This window comes from Netta rufina (genome assembly GCF_964035555.1).
Source record: "Netta rufina genome assembly, chromosome: 6".
Lineage (NCBI taxonomy): Eukaryota > Metazoa > Chordata > Aves > Anseriformes > Anatidae > Netta > Netta rufina.
Window position 1 is genome coordinate 10,547,730 of NC_140129.1, and position 14,668 is coordinate 10,562,397.

The 14,668-nt window shown below is 42.0% G+C and overlaps 1 protein-coding gene across 3 annotated transcripts in view; it reads right to left on the reverse strand.

The window, feature by feature from the left end:
* The window catches only part of AGAP1 (ArfGAP with GTPase domain, ankyrin repeat and PH domain 1), a gene marked incomplete at its 5' end in the record, with an annotated part of 347,082 nt that overhangs the window by 109,942 nt on the left and 222,472 nt on the right, over positions 1-14,668 (reverse strand). The window lies entirely within an intron of this gene.

Consider the following 14,668-nt stretch of genomic DNA (forward strand, 5'->3'; position numbering starts at 1 on the left):
TTTAGGACCTTCTGAAACAAAAAACAAGTTGTCCAAAACAAGTTTACCACAGAAACCAGGCCTACAGAAGGGGAAGCGCAAAGCAGAGCTTCAAATTACAGCTCAGTATTTTGAAGCTGCAATAGGAAATGGAAATGCTAGCTGACAGTTTGCATTTTGAGCTGGGCACACCCTGGCTGGCATCTCAGACACTGTCCTCAGCCACGGGTCCCCCAGTTCAAGAGGCCAAGGAAACAAGAAAAGATCCAGCAAAGAACTGCCCAGATGGTCACAGTTCTAGCAATGCGAGGCCTACAAGTGCTGTAGGAGCTGGGCTGGTTAGCCTGGTGAGTCTGGTTAGGAGGTGAATGGCTGATCTAATAGCCACCGACTGCTACCAGAAAGAAACTTATAAAGATGAGGGAGCCAAATGATAGGCAGTGGGAGATGACAGAAAGCAGTAGCAACAGTGCAGCTTGGAAGTGCAAATGCAGCAGTGGAGGAGGCTGCAGAAAGCAGCTGGAGGATCTCTGTCCTTGCAGGTTTCCAAAGCTCAGCTACACAAACCCACAGCTGAACCCACCCAGCACTGCTAACAGCCCTGCTTCAGGCAGGAGGATGGCAGGGATGATCTCCACAGCTCCTGTCAACCAACGTGTGCAGGGCTCTGTGAATGACTAAACTGCCTTTTCCTTTTTCTTCCATCTCAAGGCAAAACAAGACTGAGCTTTTCAAGCTCAGAAGCTACTCTGCTTTCCCATTTGATTCAAAATATTTTGAACAATTTGCACCTTGATACATTTAATTTAAGCAGAAAAATGACTTCTCTTCCTTTTCTCGATGCCTTATGGTCCTCTGATGAAAACTTAAGACAAGAAACCCCTACAGATCCTTTATTTAATTATTTTAAAATGAGCTTACAGAAAAGTTACCAACTATTCTAGGCTTGTTTCTGAATTTGTTTATTAGCCTTTCACTTTGCAATTAACTCAACTGACTGAGTTTACCAAATCGAATTTCCGGGTGACAATTATGTGGCAGATTATTCCAAACTCTTTGCTTTATTTTTGCTGCGGCACCTTCAGAGTATTACTGGTAAATGGCTTTGGAAACAACTTATTTTTCACAAACAATTAGGTTTCCTATTGAGAAACACACACAAGCCTCCTCCCATCAAGTGCCTGACAAATGGCATCTACCCTGCCAGACAGAAGAGCAAAGCGCACTTTTAGCCTGTAGCTATCTTTCATTCTGCGCCTGGTAAAACGGGGAGCTACATTTGATGAATTCCTGAAAGAGAATCTTTGTAACAAAGATCATGAAGGAGAAAACTGGGATGTGAAAGCTGAGATGGAGCATTTCCTGGGTATCATGGCAAAACGGAAAACAATTACTGGACATCTCTGCCTGACACATCACCGTTATTCTGTGCTGGGTGGCTGAATTGCAGAGACCAACAATGTTGGTATGTTGACAGCTTTTGTCCAGTTCACAGATCTCTGTTTTTTAATCAAGTGTCCAGTCGCTTTCTGACCATGGTGCAAAACCAAAACTTTAAAAGGACATCTGGCATAACATTAAGACTTATACATCATGGCAGCACCAAGCGCTTTACTTTTGCCTTAATACCACCTCCTGAAACTCTGCAGCTCAGGTTATGACATTCATCTGTTGAGAAACTACAAACCAAATGGGAATTATTTTTCACATTATATTTGTGAAAGCTACGGACTGTTAGCAAGAAATAGCTGCCAAGTCCCATTGTTTATACCTTAGTGATCCACGGTACAACCCAACTCAGCTCTTTCTGCTGCCACCATCTGATAACCCTGTTACCAGCTTGTCCTCTGCGATACCTTTTATTCAAGGTTAAATTCCACTTTTTTGACATACTGTAAGATCTTTTCTCAACATGTCAGACTAAGCAAGTCAGGGTCCATAGGCAGACATCAGAAGGGCTGATTACAGAATACACCTAGAGCAGGTCCATTCCCTGCTCCACCAAAATGGGTTCAGCTCTAGCACAAACTCGTAGTTACAACATTATTTAAAAATTGTAATTTCCCAATCTATTGCTATTTCTTCCCATTTCTCAATCTAATTGCAGCATGCCCAAGACATGTATTCCACTGCAGCAGTATGCAGTAATGCATGCTGTCACACCCAAACAAGGGCTACTGGAAGTTAACTGCTGCTCTTGTGCTCTTCCTGCATAAGGCTTTTACAAACAGTCCTATGGTTTTTCCCTTCTGTACCAGGAAAACCCCAGTCCTCGCCTCCACAAAGCAACTGTCCCTTGTTTTTGCTTCAAGACGAAGCTTCAACAGCAGAAATTATCTCAGCCTTTTAGCAGACAAGTTAAAAATAGGAGAGCAACAATACTCACTGGAAGGTAAGCCCTGCAGGTATATGCAGCCTTCATGTTAAGCTCTTACCAGCGATGGCAACTCATTCTGCATCTGTTGTCTTCCCCATCTGTACATGTATACACACACATGCATATATATTTACGTCTACCTATATGTACACAGATGGATATAAATACATATCTCATCATTGCCATGAAACCCATGGTCAGCTACCTGGCCCACTCTGGAGTTCTGAAAGAGCGCCTCTTCAAATACATCATATATGCATCAGCTGGTTGCTTAAGTTGATTAGCAGGGGGCAGTTAAATTACTATGCTAATCCATGTATTCTCAGCACTGTTTCCTTGATATGGATATGTGTATATGCTTACTGGGAAGCCTTGATTAGTTCAAGCTTCAATGTGTCAAAGGCTCCAGATTCTTTCCAAAGAATAATTTTAGCTGTACTCACATCCCTAAAGTGTAGGAGCTGATTTGAAAAGGTACTTACCTCTACCATATGCTATTTTTCTTTAAACAATTTGCATTTCAAAGTGAATATGGCATTTATATTTGAATGAATATCAGTATGTTGCCAGAACTGGTCTCAAATGAGCAAAAAAAAGATGCTGGTCTCCTATTGAACAAAAATGTTTTCATCTACCAAAGGAGCATCAAAGGAAGAGTTCCTTTTTCTAGCTCTAGACAGCTTTATTAAAACTATCTTTTCTGATATTATAAAATACCCTGTTATGATCGGACTTACAAAATGTTCAAACAATTAAGCTCTACAAAAACCACCCAAATTAAGATTCAAGGTAATTTTCAGTTTTGTTCAATGCTCAGTAGAAGAGCCTTTGAGTAAAGTCAGTGTGCTCATACAAATTTTTATTTTTTTTAATCCATCTATTCAGTGTAAATAGCCACAAACAGCAAGTCAAGACAATGGACTCAGCATAAGAAGAATTAAGCAGACAAACGCGTACATGCGCATGTATGTACAAATTCAGAGGCTGATGGAAACACACTGGGGGCAGAACCCATCTCATTTTCCTGTGCTGGGACTTTGGCTTTTCTCCTATGAGACCCTCCCTGCAGCACCAGCAGGACATGGGGCTGTGGGAGCGGGGCCAGAGGAGGCCAGGAGGATGGGCAGAGGCTGGAGCACCTCTCCTACAGAGCCAGCCTGAGGGAGCTGGGGGGTCAGCATGGGGAGGAGAAGGCTCTGGGGAGGCCTTGTAGTGGCCTTTCAGTGCTTGAAGGGGATACAGGAGAGCTGGGGTAGGACGCTCTATTAGGGAGTGTCATAACAGGACAAAGGAAAATGTTACAGTGAAAGAGGCAAGAGTTAGATTAGTTTTATGGAAGAAATTCTTCACTGTGAGGGCGGTGAGGCCCTGTCCCAGGCTGCCCCGAGGAGCTGTGGGTGCCCCATCCCTGGCAGTGCCCAAGGCCAGGCTGGATGGGGCTTGCTCTGGTTGAGGCTCAGGTTGGAAGGCCCTTAAAGCCCATCTCGTTTCAACCCCCTGCCATAGGCAGGGACACCACCCACCAGATCAGGTTGGCCAAGGCCCCATCCAGCCTGGCCTTGAACACCTCCAGGGATGAGGCACCCACAGCTTCTCTGGGCAGCCTGGGACAGGGCCTCACCGCCCTTACAGTGAAGCATTTCCTCCTAATGTCTGATTAAAATCTATCCTCTTTAAGTTTAAGACCATTCCCCCTTGTCATGTTGCTCTTGTAATAGAACAGCACAGTGGACAGCATCCCAGCGACTCCTCTTTTGCTGTATTTCAACTTAACAAAAATAATATCGTGAATCATCACTGGGCAGCACAGGTTATTTTAATGGACACATCACTTTAAGCCTTCACCAACTATGCCGCCCACTAATTACAAATGCAGAATGAATATAATTCACAACCGTACCATAAAAAGTGAGATAAAAGTGTCTTAAATACACGCAGGTGATCTCCACTCATTGCTGCATACATATTTGTGATTTCCCACCAACTCCCAAACAGATCACCAAGTTGCAAGGAGCTTTGTTCAGGAATGCATCTAATGCCTTTGAATTTGAGATGAGCAGACACTGCTAGAGTTGTGAAGCAGAACTATATTTTTCATGAAGCCACAGCATATGAGACCTTCAGGGAATGGCTGCACAGATGCAGAGAAAGACTGAATCGGATGCACCAGCCTATTGCTACGCTTTCACCATGGCCATGTTTTATTTGTGTTCTGCTCTTCATGTTCACTGTGAGTTTCTCTTCCAAAAAAGAAATAAACCTCTGAAGGCCAGAGGGCTCTGCTCACCAGCTGTTAGAACTAATGAAAAATACATTAGAGTTGTGGGTCAGGAAATCCTGACTCTTGATATCAGAGGGTTAATTGTTTCAAATCATGTTGGGTCAATTTATGTTGCAAGTATACTGCATATTCTTGAAATGCCCTCTAATTCAGCAAAAGGCACTGCAAGTAGATTAGATCGGCTGCTAGTTCCCTGCTAAAAAAACATATCCAATAGTGCTCCCTGAAGTTTCCTCAGGCATTAGGGTGCAGAAGAAAAAAGAAAGAGGCCATCTTGCTAGCTGCAAAAATATTAAAAGTATTCCCTACCCCTTTCTTCAATTCTGTGCTATGCTTATGAATTAATTCCCAGAACTACACAGAAATCTTTCCAGTGGACGAAACTTTCATAAGTAGCCGCTTATGAAGAAGCAGTGCCACTCTTTGCCTACACTGCTTTTGGCTTTCCAATAAGTATGAACGTTGGAACAACCACTGCTTTTGCCGAGGAAAATTTGGGAATGACTCCTTTGGGTCCCATCAGTTTGCCATCTCAGATTCCAACCCCCAGCTTTTAAATATGTATCCTCCTTTCTTTGCCAGCTCTGGAGTTATCTCATGCCCAGCAATGAAATCTGGTTAAACCACTGTTTTCTTATCCCAATAGCACCTCCTTGTCTGATCAAGTCAAGTCAGCCAACATTGAAGGGCAGGGAAGCAGCCAGGTTGCAGAGCACTCTCTGGCCGTTTTCAGGAAGAGCAGCAGAGGAACCAAAGCTACAGGGCTCAAACTTCCTTAATCTAGTTCTCGAGTGGGGTTATTAATGAGGAAAACCTGCTGAAGTATTGCTACGGATTTGATCTGATTTTGAGCTGACTGCCATATGCAAACAGCACATCATTTTGGCTTTGGGCTTATCAGGGACATAAAATAATTTGAGACTATTTGTATGGGGAATGAGAAAGAGTGAGACTATAGCATCTGTCCAAAACACTCCTTGGTTTCAGCACTGAAAAACTCTTCTTCAATATGCCGATAATAATTTTCAATACTAGCAAATGATTTGCTTGTGGGTTTTACTCGTTTTTAAGATTTTCAGAACTGTTTACATTCTGAACAAATTTCCCAAAGATAAGCAGCTATTAATAGAGGAAGACCTTCCATCTCACAGCCTGGCAGGGCAGCCTCTCAGAACGGGGCTTGATTAGTAGCGTACAAACCGAGAAGGGTCAATACTAATGAACAAACAAGGCAATGCCAAGAAACATCCTGGTGGTGAAGGAAATGGTGCTGGGAGTATAACGAGAGAAGCTATTATTCTCAGAGCGTGCCAAGCCAACACAGCAAGAGTAGGGGAAAATTAAGTCATCTGAGAAGGCATCTCTTCTAAAAGAAAGTTAAACCCAAGATCTTCACGAAATGCTTCTGCTCAAGATGCCAGACTATTCTTCTGGGATCAAAGCATGCTTGTAGGTAAGTTTCCCTTTCCTGGCAGGCATAACAGCCATAAATAAGATATACCTCACTTTCTAGGGTCTTGCTAGAAGTTTCTTGCTTGGTAAAGCTTTAAGACCCAGAGGTGACCATTTAAAACTGATAAATGGTCTATTTTATATTGCTGGTATTTGAATTGCTGAATATACATGTATTGCTGAATCCTGTTAGCAATTGTGAATTTAACTTTGCAACAATAACTGCACAAAACCAGCTAATTCTGAGGCATTATGCTGCTTGCATGTACAGTGAAGCACGTGTAGGGGCCTCAGGCAAATGACATAAAATGCTTCCTACTGCCTTTGGCTGTCTGTGGAAGTTCATAATAACAACATTGGAAAGGGGATGGGCAACTTCACCTGCACACCGTATCTATATTGAAACTGAATATAACCAAACTAACTTTGGATGCTTTCCGCAAGCCTACAAAGCCATCCCAAATCCTACGAGTTGTAACCAGGGCCTCATCGAGATGGGGGGAAGACCGTAAGCATTTGAGTATCTTCCAGACTCTTCAGAAATTGGAACAAAGAAACTTTCTTTTCGAAAAAGAGACAATAGATATGTGATATTACTCTTCCTTTCCATATAGCTATTGCCACTGTAACAGCAGCTAAGTGAATGCATGTCTGCAGTGTGAGCAGTTTTGATAAACAGCCTCTGCGGGCCACACAACGGGGATAATGTATCCTTAAGTACTGCCAATGAGCTGCCATTCTGCACAGCCAATTACTTCTGTGCGTCTGTCACTCAAAGGAAAAATGACTGAGCCCATTAGATCAAACCTTTGTCACTGTTCCTAATGCACTCTTAGGCCTCATTAATCTGAGGGAGCAGCAACACAGCCGCCGGTGCCTCATTGCCTCCCCCACAACAGGCCCACGTGAATCTTCTCATCTCTCCCCCAAGTGCACCACGTTAATCAAGCTCTCCTTATTACCCCGGTCCCTGTCACGGCGGAGAGCGCTCTCTCTCTTAAATGCTCTCATTATGGCCCATCTTTAGAGCCGGCTGAGTGGAAAAAAAAAAAAAAAGAGCCAGAGAGAAAGAGAAGAGGAAAAAGCAAGTCCGATCACATTAATATTCATGACAATAATTAGTATTCTAGGTCACTGAATATTCATGCTATTAGTTTGGTTTTTTATGGGTTTGCTGGATGTCCTGATTGCTGGAGTGTGGAGGAAAACAGCATGGTTGGGACTTTAGATGTCAACGGCAGTTCAATACTCAAAACACATTTGTGAATTTTTTTTCCCTTTTGGTAAATCAGCTTCAACCCTCCTGATGGCTTTAATATTTTAAAATCACTGGGGGAAAAAGAATGAGCAATTTTGCAAAGGTCTTAACATCCAACTGGTTAGTATTACAACGTGTAACCATCAAAACTCGGCAAGATTGCATCGGATGGACAAGACAAATCCGTGATTTTTATGCAGGATACGGCGCAACAGAGGCATAAAATCAACCAGAGTGAAACAGGCTCAGCCTGATCAGCAACGCCTGCATCTTGTCTGGCATCTACAGGCATCTGCAGGAAGGTTCGCAACACATTTCTGCTGTTCAGCTAGCTCATCGTCAGGAGATGGACACTGTTCGCCCATGTAAGAAAGAAGGAATCCTAAGACAGCACGTTGTTTCCTTCCTGCTCTAATGAAACAACTTAGAGTGCCCTGAAAATCCAAGCTAATTAGTTCTTTTCCAAGATTTAACCAATGCAGTGTTTTTATCAAATATTTCCTTCTTTAGCACTAATATTATCCCTGATAGGAGGGAACAGAGAGAACTGAAATTGCAAGTTTCTCTCTGTCTGGTTCTGGAAAGAGCAAATCTTGGCATGAACAAACTGGAAGAGATGACCTTGAGGGATCACCCTCTAGTGGGATGAAAGGGAAATCTCCAATGCACTTAAAAACTGGGCTTCTTTTTCCCTTCAAAACGTGCAAAGTGACAACTTCTCCTTTCATTCACTACAGCTGTATATCACTGAACTAACAGCAAACCCAACCGAATGGAAAATTGACTTGGGTGATTAATGACAAAAGTAAGCCACAAACTTGCGTTTGTGATCTGTGGTAGAATCGTAAAACTCATGCTCAAGTGAAAGCAAAGAAAACATTTCATGGTAAGTCTTCTCATGTACGACATTAGACTACAAAATTAGTAGTAAAATGCTAACCAGCAATCTCTGGCCTCTTAAGACTTCAACCAGATAAATTCTGGCATTGTCAAACCAGAGATGAAACAGTGCACCAGCCCAAAGCCTCTGTCACCTACAAGTAAGGAGTTAAGAGCAGATTCAAGACTTTTGGACCCAGTTTTGCATACATTTGCTAATACACCCAAGACCTACAGGTTTTGGAGCAACTGCCAGTGACAGCAAGTTCTTTGCTTGACATACATTTTTACTAATCAGAACCTAGTTAACAACTTGATCATAACAGCTAAATTATCACAGTAACCTCCAATTGATAAAGAAATAACATAATCTATGAAAAGACAGACCCATAGCTGTACATTATGCATCCCCTCCTGCATGTGGCATGCCACACATCAGAGGGTATTGGCTCTCTCTGGACTCAGCAGCTACGATTCAGGTGCCATTGAAAATGGATACCCAACATGATAGGTAGGACTGCAGATAAAATAGGCTTAAAAGGAAAAAAAAATAATACTGTGTTTAAAGAACAGAACTATTAGATGTATTAGAATCCAAAGACACTAGATCAGAAGTCATATACTGAAGGTATACCAGTCTAATTTAGAAATCAATTCTCCACCTTCTTAAAAGAAAAATCTGGAAGGCAGCCATTACAATTCAGCCTGATTCCAAGCACTTCAGTGTGAGATAAGGTTATTTAATGACCACTGCATTGATTTGATAGATTTTCACAATTAATAACAAATAGAAAACGCACATTTGTAAAAATGTGAAGATGGTGTTCTTTGAACATGTCCAAAATGTCACATATCGTTAGCAGATAACAACCTTTAACATACTTAATGATGGCTATGGAGCTAACACATTTTAGGAGGCTTCAAATACTGTACATCCACTATCATAAGGAAATTTAATAGCACCGAATTATTTAAATGAACTGTTAATCAGGAAACAACTTATCCCTACACCAGATGCTATTTTTAGATGTGAACTTTCTACATCAGCGGCTCCTGCTGTAGCTCAGGCTTTGGGTTGTTTGCAGAGGCGTGCTGTGTGTATGTGGGGAGGTTTTGGTCATGGAGGCTGCACGGAGGCCTCTGTGCACAGGGCCCTGGAACTGCCCTGTGTGCGAGCAGAGCCAGCTCCAGCCTGCGAGGTTGGTGCAGGAGGAGGGCAGGAGAGAGGCCCCTGGTGGAGCAGGCTGTCCCCCTGCAGCCCACGGGTCCCATGGCGGGGCAGGTCTCCATGCTGCAGCCCCTGGAGGAGGCCAGCTGCTGTGGGTGGACATTGCCACACAGCGAAGGGCAGGGAAGGCCGGTGTCCCACAGGAAGGACCCCAGGCCAGAGCAGGGGCAGACAGCAAGCACCAAGGAGCAGTGGAGCCACGTCCCAGGGCCTGGCTGCAGCCCCCAGCCATCGCCCGCTGCACTGCTCACTGGGGGCTCTGGTTTGCTTGGAAATAAATGACTCCTGGAAGAGATTACGGGATTAAGATCACTTTCACGTTGCCAGTTCAAAACTAACCTAAGGTGGGAGTACTGAAATCCAGTCCTGCCCCTGCTCCAAAGCCAGCAAGAACCAAGTCTGCTTCCTCAAGGCGTAGAGGCTGGCTCACCGTGGTGCTGGCTCTAACAGCATTCCCATAAGCTACCAACTGCTAGATGAACTTGGAACTGAGCAAGTCCACAAGTTACCCTCTTCTGAAGTACTTCCAGATTAGGCACATCAACAATATGATGTCCAATACCATTCAAATTTAAATTTAAATTTACATTATTTAAGTGACTTAAGCAACAGTAAACATCTTTGCTTTAAAAGTAACAACTTCAGAATTGCATATTAAAAGGAATGAGCTTCCATTTCCCCCGACTCACAGCTCCCTCCCAAGCTAGCAGACAAGTACAAGCACCTTTCATAAAGCCCTAGTATGAAATTTGTGATTTAAAACCTTTATGTAACAAAAGCAAGACAGCCCCATCCCTCTGCACCAGCCTAGGAGAATCAGACACAATCTCAGCTGTTAGAAGATAAACCCCAAACTATACTTCCACAGAAAACAAGAAAGCCCAGAAACCAGGTTTTACTTTTAAAGTGTCATGGCAAAACTTCTAGAGAGTGAAAATGAACCTGCCGCCAGGTAAGCCCTTTGGCTTTGCAAGAGGGAAAGCAGCCTTACTTTCCACTAATTTGTCTGTTTTCTTACAGAGAATATAACCTTTTCGCACTCGTTTCAATTCCAGATTGGTTACTGCCCTACCACATACATGCTAAGGAAACGTTTTTTCCAGCTCTTGTGCCAGAGTGGAAGCCTAGCAGGAAACAATCATGTTATTTTCCTTCATATATTCTCAGATTGGCCTTTATTTTTCTTATGTCTCTGAAATGGAAACTTGTGAGGATTGGAACTTGGCTTTTGTTGTTGAAATGATTATTTCCCCGAGATCTGCTTCCAGATGTTTGGGATGTAAACACACTTGCAGATCAGGATAGCTGTCACAGAGATGGTTATTATATGTCTGTGTTTACCAAACAGTCTTTAAAACCAGAGAAACAATCTTGTTCAGAGAAGTGCCCCAAAGCAATGTGAAATTCAGTGTGCTGGGAATGACATGCTTTTAATTTTTTTCTTTTGTGACATCTGCATTAACAGATCTAACATAAAACTTTCTCTTACTACTTAAATATTTCAACTCATATTACCCAATAATTGCGTATATCCCTCCTGAATTCATGACTATCCCCCTAATTAGCTTAATTCCTTCTCCCATTCTTCCTGTATGACTACATACAGCAGTCAGGCCTGAGATTCAATAGCACAGTATTTAAAATGCAGACTAATTTTATTGATTATTTTTCAACAAAGTTGAAATCTCCTCTTCCCTATCCATTGTTTAATATGTAGAAGTCAACAAGGATAATGACCAGTAAACACTAAGTCCAGTACAAAGGCTCTGTAAAGATTTGCAAACTGACTCTTTTGGTTTTAATGTTTGCCTGAAAGTAAGTTCAACCCTTTCCAAGAACATACTAAATGGAAAATATGCAATTTCATCAAAGAGATCCTTTTAGTGGTATTGGGCTTATCACCGTGTATAAGCAAAGAACTTGAATTTGATTTCCAGGAGCAATCTTGGACATTTTAACTGAGTCCTGGTATTCTTGTAATACCATAACTTTTTCACTAAACTGTACACAATTATATAACAGCAGAAGGAAAATTAGCCTGTTCCTGATCACATGGAACAACTAAATGAAATACCATCCTCAGTTCTAAGCATGGAAAATACTACTCTCCTCCACATATCAAATACACATTGGCAAAACCACAGAAATACAAAACATGACTGTTTTGGGAGTGAGCTAAAATGTAATGCAGTGAGAATGCAGGGTATTTGCATGGCTACAAATAAAAATAGCAAGTGTTGATTTTCTTTGTGCTTGGTCCAAACCTCCTCAGTACAGAGCAGATCTGTGTACATAAACTTGTCAACGGGAAAACAGTAACAGACAATTTCAGTCTGAGATCAATTTTAAAACATCACTCAAAATGAAGACAACATTGTGCCCGTATTAACAACTGAGAAAACGCTCTGAGACAGCATGACAGACAGAACAAGGGATAATTTGCAAATATCTTTAGCTGCATGACAGATAACTGCAGAGATACCCGGACTCCTCCTGGCACTGTGGGAGTTGAGCAGTGAATTCCTACAGGTGTCACACTGATCAGAAGCTGTGACCCCTCTGCATAAAAACCACTGTCAATACACTTGAGCACATGAAAGTTGAGATTACCAAGCCAAGCACAGCTTGTAACAATGTATTTTTACAATACTAACACTCCCCATATATTTTAAAATCGCTGTCTGCAATGCAGCTCTCCTCAATCTTACCTGAATGTGAGAGTATTGGGAATGACATACGGACCGACACATAGCTGAGCTGCTGCCAGGTATTTCCCAGATCTAGTCTGCTGTAATGCCTTTTTTTTTTTTTTTTTTTTTTTTTTTTTAACTAGTAATCGCTGCTTGGATCAATCAGCTGTTGATTGATTTCAGTAGGCTTGGAAAACATTACTCGGCTTTCACAATAAAGCTCCTCTCTCTTGTTGCTGATGATTATTCTGCCCAGAAATGCAACAACCAGACAGACCTCAGATCTGGCCTTTGGAGTAAGGAAGATTCAATCAAAGAAGCTCATGCAGAAGAAAAAAAATTTATGTAAAAAAAAAACAAAACAAAACAAAAAACTTTGGGGGTGATTCAGCAAAAAACTCCTTTTGTAAAGAAAAATCCTGAAAGAAGAGATATGGCTGATAATGAACAAATGTACCAGCCTGACTTTTACAAGCAATGACTACGTGGAAAAATACTGCAGCAGGTCTGAAACTACTGCACCGTGCATGCCACTGAATGGCTGAAATGCAACTGCACAGACGTGTACATCTGAACCAAGACCTCTCTCTCACTAAAACCTTAGCCTACACCCTCTGCACCTAAAGTGGGCACAAGACAGCAGATAGCAAGGTATGAGCATGCTGACTGCTGCCATGTAGAGCACCAAGCTGTTTAGTCCCACCTGCCTTTACCTGCTGCCCCCAGTAAGTTATAAAGATGCTTCCAGTTATGCTTCCAGCCAGCTATAGGGATAATATAATTAATACATCACTGTTTGCTTTATCAGTGGGAAGAGAGCCATGCAAAGATAAGCAGGTCAAGATCTTGCTTAAGGTTAAAGAAAGATCAGTGTAGCTTCCCAGCTGCATGAGAGGGGAAATAAAGGCATTCAAGTGGGTAATGATAAAGAAACCAGGCTCGCCCTTCCTTGGATACACTCTTTTATATATTAGGAAAGCATTAATCAGTTTAAAACTTTAATTGTAGTAGATCTTTAATTAATTAAAACTTTAATTGTAGCAGATCTTTTGAGCTGTGGTAGCCAGGCATCAACAGAGAAGTCTTTCAGTATTTTTAAACAACATGACAAAGAAACCTAGAGAAGACAAGGTGCAACTATCTCCATCATGGTATTTGAAAAACTGCCTAAAAGCAGAGCTGTTTTCCAGCATTTGCACTTTCTAGCATAATTCACTTTTTTCTTTCAAATAAATTGCTGTGTGACAAAACCTCAAGCTAGCCACAATACCTACACAGTGGCTAACACTACCAGCAGATACAGGTGCCTACTGTGTATTTTCACATACAGATAGCAATACATATACAGAAACCCCTGAAATAAAAGGAATATTGCCAGTTTCATTGAAGCCACGTACAAGCTGCTTCCCTCTTACCCAGAAATCTAAGCATAGGCCAAAATATCTCAGTTCCATGTCATAAAGCTCCAAGTATGCATCACCACATGTTTTCTACAACTTACGTCTCCGGAGCAATCAAATGACTTTCGCCTGTTTCAGAGTGTTTGGATGTCTTAAAAGCACACATGCCTTTTCTGTTGATACATTGACTCACTCCAGCACTTTTCTTCCCTAAATAATGGGATATGTTGAAAAACACCCTCTGTTCCCAGTCATCTACATTAAAAAGCAAAATGGAAAAAGCAAACTAACCATGAATAATTTTGTCCAATGAACTCTTCCAGTGACAATGCCAGCTCCACGCCTCTTGAAGCACAGGTTACAACTTGAAAAAGGCCCTGATGAGATCATGGCTTCAGGTCCCGAGCCGAACTAATACAACATGCCATACAAGAACTGTTTATCTGCAGGGATGTCTGCTCTGTGACACCACTGTAAAGCTGCAAGGCTTTATTTTTTATTTTTATTTAAACATTCATCTCAAAGAGCAGCATCTGAAGCTGGAAGGAAAATCCTCTTGCCCTAATGCAGGGTAATTTGCATTGTGAAAAAGCAGAGGAATACATTTTGACTCGAAGCATAAGATAACCATTACCACCCAACCGAAGACACTTGAACAGCAGGTCACCGAGCTCCTTCCTGCGGCTGCTCATCCTACCTGTGCGGTGCGTACTGCGCAGGGACAGAAGTGTGCTTGCGTGGTTTTGTCAGCCCGTGCTGGAGATGTCTACGTTACCCATAAACGGAAAAGGCACTCGGTGCTTTATGGACGTCATCCCAAACATGCTGACAGAACTTCTCTATTGACGCTATACCATTATGTGCTTTGTATAAGCTGCGTGTTTTACAAGATAAATTGTCTTAAACGCTTTTCCTTAATGCAATTTTTTAAATCCATTTAGCTGTATGGACAAGTACTTCAGTGAACGATAAAATTCTTTGTTTAGAGCTCACAAGGAACTATAAACCACTTCCATAAACAAAATAAAAGAGCTTTCTACAGAAGAATCTTGCTGCTGGAAAGTCCAAAACTATGCATCCTTCTAAAGGCGGAAACAAGCAGCGTGGATGTCATTGGGAAGCCA